At 38.1% G+C, this 5,485-nt stretch overlaps 1 pseudogene; it reads left to right on the top strand.

The window, feature by feature from the left end:
- The first annotated feature begins 1,102 nt into the window (after window positions 1-1,102).
- On the top strand, window positions 1,103-1,433 carry LOC123241569 (annotated as a pseudogene).
- The last annotated feature ends 4,052 nt before the right edge of the window (window positions 1,434-5,485 follow it).

Here is a 5,485-nt window from a genome sequence, read left to right as displayed (position 1 = left end):
TCTTTTGCATTGATGCATTCCTCTGCTCAGAGGTTAAAATGCACTCCTCGGAACAAGGGTGAATCAATGTCTCTATACAGAACACCTGTCCTACAAAGGAAAACTTAGAATCTTCAGAAAACTAATTCTGGCTGAGGGTCACGGAATCTGTCCATGGAGCCTCATGCATGAGGAATGATGAGGAAACTCTTGTCAGTTCCAGCAGCTGCTTTGTTCTGAGCCTGGCTTGGTTTCCTAGGCTGTGTGAAAAATCAGGGCTAGCTTTGTGGAATCCAGTAGATTTTAGAATCTAACTCCTCCAAGAAAAGTCATATGAAATAGACTCATGTAGAATTTCTTTCCCAAATTTTTCAAAATTTCAAATTTTTATTCCAAAGCCCTTTTACACTTCATTAGTAATAAACCTCATTAAAATCCTGAGTATGTTTTTTTGTATGGCAAACTGTTCTACTATAGGAGTAAAATGTTCTTCTTCTTTTTAAACCCTAAAGACAGAAGAGAGGTAAGGCTAGACAATGGGGGTTAAGTGACCTGCCCTGGGTCACACAGCTAGGAAGTGTCTGAGGTCAAATTTGAACCTAGGACTTCCCATCTTTAGCCCTGGCTCTCAATCCACTGAGTCACCCAGATGCCCCCTCTTCTTTCTATTTAAAAAAAGAAGTATTTTATTTTTTGCTGATCACCTTCTGGCACCAGGAAAATAGGGCTCCTTGAACTGATGAACTCTGGAATATCTATCTATAGGTTCTTCATTTTTTTGCCATTGCTGAACTTAACTGTCCGTGCTTAGCACCTTTAACTGTTACCCCTATATCAGTTCTTCACTGAAACTTCTTTCCTTCATGGTTTTATAAATCATGTTCTCTTTTCCTAGAGAAAATAAATGGAATCAGTAAAGCACAGTAGATCACTTACTGACTCTGGAGTTGAAAACTAGAGGTTCAAATCCTTACTGTGTTCTCCTTTCCCTTCTCTCTTCCTCCACATCTTCCTCCATCCACTTTCCTTCCTCCCTTTCATGGTCTAGATGATGCAATGCTAAGAGATGGTCAAGAAGGCCACAGCGCCCTCTGTAGAGGACATTACATAGTTGTGTCAGGACATGTTCTCTAAAATGGCCATGTACTTTTTGGGTAAGCTGATAGCCATCAGTCAATACTATAAACTTCTGAAAAATATGAACAAACTGACTAGAAATATTTAGAAAATAAAAGTTTTTTCAGTAAACACATATAGAAACCTGAAGGACTTAATCCAGAAACAAACAGTACTTCAGCATTATCTGGTTACCTGGATTAGATCATCTTAATTGAGGAGAAAGAAGCAGCTCTTGAACAGGTGTCTACAGGTTGGATGTTTATTTGAAGAAATTAGAAGCAAAGTACGAGAAGCTAGAGAAGCAAGGAAAGAATTCTTTAGCCCAAAGTCTTTAACTATAAGAATGTTTCCTAAGAGCTAAAATATGTGGGATAGAAGTTATCACATTTACGTGCTTCAATTGTATAAAAGGAAGCAATATGCAAATCAAAAAGAATCCCAGCCCCTGGCTTTGCTTGGGTATGTAACTTTGGCCCTTCTTTGATGTTTTTCTAAAGCTGTATCCCCAGGAACGCCATTGAAGTTCCCTGACTTCTTATTGTGTGTTTCGTGATGTGCTTGGTCCGAGGCTTAGAAATCAGGATTAACCCCACGGAGAGCAGATACAGGTGAAAGGATGTAGTCTCCCTATCTCCTACAGAGATCTATGAACTCCTTGAAGATAAGAACGATGTTTTTGCTCTTTTTTTGGGGGATGCCCATCTTATTGTTTTTGTTATTATTTGTTCTATGTTTTTGAAGGGGACCAATTACATCAAAGCATGATGACTTGACTTGTACATGAATTGGATTTAAGTGAGGCAGAGTTGCACAAAGTTATCAACTTCACTCTTCCAGTATCATCAAAGTCCAGTGGCAAGAAAAAAGTCAGGATGACTGATGATGAGTTAGGATGTAGGGGATGACCTTGGCATCTGCTATCTCCCCAAGCACTAAGTGTTCCATAGTGCCTGCTTCAGCTACTTATACAGGGCTTAATAAATACTTTCATTGGAGGCAGCTGGGTGGCTCAGTGGGTAGAGAGTAAGACCTGGAGAAAGGAGGTCCTGGGTTCAAATATGACCAGACACTTCCTAGCTGTGTAAAGCTGGGAACAACACTTAACCTCCATTGCCTAACCTTATTGCTTTTCTGCCTTGGAACCTATATTCAGTATTACTTCTAAGATGGAAGGTAAAAGCTTTAAAAAATACTTGCTGTTGATGATGGTGATAGCTTTAGACCTATCCCATAAGGTTTATATGAGACTTACGTGAAACTTCCATAATGGGTTTCTCTATGGGTTAACTTTAAAGTGCTTCAAAAATGTCAGCCATGTGGAAAGTTTAGGTCCTAATACTTCAAACTAACTAAATACTTCAAGCAGAGATGTGATGACCTCTTTATAATTAGGCATTTGATTCCTTTTACTAAAAAGACAATACTATTAAATTCACTGTGGACTACCAGCACTGGCTCTCTTTCTCTCTCCCCACCCCCATACCCAGCTTGCTGCTGCCCCTTTGAGAACTGAGAAGTACTCAACTCCTGGCTCATTGACAACACCAGGCTAGAAGGCATGGAAACTTGAGCTCCTGCGACCCTGCTTGCAGTGAAGGGTGAAGAGGTCTTGAGAGGGTTGGTGAGATGAGATGATCTCCTGCATGAAGAGCTTCCCAGAGGGAGAATCCTACCACATAGTCAAAGGATGAAGGCATTTTTCCATGCCTGAATGAAAAAGGAGGTGGGTGAGGGTAGGTGAGGTGGATGCTTTTCAGCCATCATAGAAACATGGTTTACTGTTACCACTGAAGGCATTAAATAGTAATAGTTATTTTTGGACACTAATATAAATGTCCACATTATAAAAAATGGATTCAGATATTTAAAACTGCATTCTCTTTTCTTAAGAAGCTCGTGAAGAAGCATGTGAACCCTATGCTTTTGCCATTTCCAATAACTGGCACTATAATTTAGAGAACTGGACTTAAAGCCAAGAAGATCAGGGTTCAAGTATTGCCTCTGCCAATGACTTTGTGACCTTGAGCAAGTACTTTACATTTTGATTCTTTAGGCTTATGTTACATAGAAGGCAACAACATTTTTTGAGAGTTTTTTCATCCTAGTTTTCCTATACCAATAAAATCAGAGATAGTTTCTATTCCTATTATTTGTGAATAGAGTACATGCAATGGGGAAATTAAATCACTATCAAAAACAACTAATATTATGGAGGCACCTGGGTGGTTTAATGGATAGAGTGCCAGTCCTAGAGTTGGGAGGACCCAGATTCAAATCTGGCTTCAGCTATTTCCTAGCTGTATGACCCTGAGCAAGCCACTTAACTCCAATTGGCTAGCTCTTGCCTTTCTGTCTTAGAGTTGTTACCAGGATAGAAAGTAAAGGTAAAAAAAAAAAAAAAGCAACCCACCAAAACCAACAAACGCTACCAAAAAAAAAAAAAAAAGACAACACAGAAAATGGTGTTTTCTTTCATCTTAAACTGAGCTTCAGTAAATTTGTGGAAGCTTAAGCTTTGTTAGCCAGGTGAGTATTTGGATAGGAGAGCTCCCCAACAAATACCCAAACATGACAAGAAATGATACCTTGCTCTCTCCCCAGAGGTTGCATAACATTTTGTACTTCAGGGTTGCTAGGAATCTCAGAATGTGAGCACTAATAAAACTTCCTCTCACCCCACTCAAGCCTGGGGAATATCTTCCACTTTTAGGATAGATTGGGGAAGCTCCTTCAAGAAACATCTTCAAATGAGAGAGTGTCATCTGCTCGAATGTAAACTTGAGAGTTAGAATTGCTTAATTTTATACATTTGTGTTCTATGTAGCTAGCAGAAGACCTGGAAAATAGTAGCTGCTTAATAAATGTTGATTATTTGATTGATTATTTGATTGATCTTAAGGCCATTTCAAGACCTTTCTATCCTTTGCTGATATTTAAGAAGCAAAAGGATGGCATTATAAAACAATGGAAGCATGTGAGTGTGTGGATGTGTGTGTGAGACAAGGGAGAAAACAGATTCAGAGAGAAATGTATGTGTGTGGGTATGGGCCTAGATGATGCATTTGCTTAACAAAACCCAATCAGTTATCTTGACACAAAGGGCAAGAATTGTAAGAATTGGGAGAGACCTTAAATTTTGGAATACAAGACTGTGGAGGGAGAAATTCAGGCATACTAGCTTTTATTAAGGAAACAAAAAGCCTTGAATACTTTGGAGAGGGACCACTGAAGATTCAAGACACTCTTAAGAGAGACCTATGATAAGGACACTCAGCTATCACAGTGGATAAAGCAACAGAAGCAATCAAGAAGACTCATCTTCATGAGTTCAAATCTGGCCTCAGACAATTCATAGCTATGTGACCCTGGACAAGTCGCTTAAGCCTGTTTTGCCTTAGTTCCTCATCTTTAAAACGAGCTGGAGAAGAAAATGGCATATGGCTACTAAAGGAAGAAAGCTTCTTATTGTAACTAATTGTTCCTGACATTTAGATGTAAAGTACAATTGTTTCTAACTGCTGAAGTAGTATAAGTATTATCAGTGCTCTCTAAATTTTGATAATGTAACACAATGCCCTTGTGGCCTTTCCCTAATTATAACCCTTGTATAAAAGGTCTTCACATATTTACTGGTCAAGCTTAAGCCTTTATATTTTAATTACTCAATACTACATTTAAATGATATTCAAAGGCACTTTACATTTTTTGTCTTCTAGTTTATATAAACTTAAATTCTTCCAGCTGGAGAATGTTGTTTCCTATATCATCCATGAAAAGTTTTCTTTTCTTTTTTTTTAACCCTTACCTTCCATCTTAGAATCAATACTGTGTATTGGCTCCAAGGCAGAAGAGTGGTAAGGGTAGGCAGTGGGGGTCAAGTGACTTGCCCAGGGTCACACAACTGGGAAGTGTCTGAGGCCAGACTTAAAGCTAGGACCTCCCATCTCCAGGCCTGGCTCTCAATCCACTGAGCTACCCAGCTGTCCCCTGTAAGAAGTTTTCTGATTGTGACAGGATCAGAAATAAGAAATGGAATCTAGTTTCTAGCATACGTGCATCAAAAATCACTGAAGTACAAAATAACTATTTATTATGTTTATTTCCATCACACTGGTTCAAATTTAAGGTTTAAACATATAAAGTATCATTCAGGGGTTTTATGAAGGATTTGTATAGATATTTTTGTATTATATATATGTTTATTTTTTTATATAGTGTATACATATTAGCATAATCTTACTTATCTAACAACCAAAAACATTATTGAGATAATTCTTACACAAATATGTGTAGCAAATGTACTAAAAATTTGAGATGTATAAGGCAAACAAATGTTAAATGTTCATCTTTTGTTGTTTTTGTTGTTGTTCAGACATTTTAGTTGAAG

This window comes from Gracilinanus agilis, chromosome 3 (genome assembly GCF_016433145.1).
Source record: "Gracilinanus agilis isolate LMUSP501 chromosome 3, AgileGrace, whole genome shotgun sequence".
NCBI classification, from domain to species: Eukaryota; Metazoa; Chordata; class Mammalia; order Didelphimorphia; family Didelphidae; genus Gracilinanus; species Gracilinanus agilis.
The sequence above is the reverse complement of the archived record's forward strand: the minus strand, read 5'-3'. Positions and strand labels throughout refer to the sequence as shown.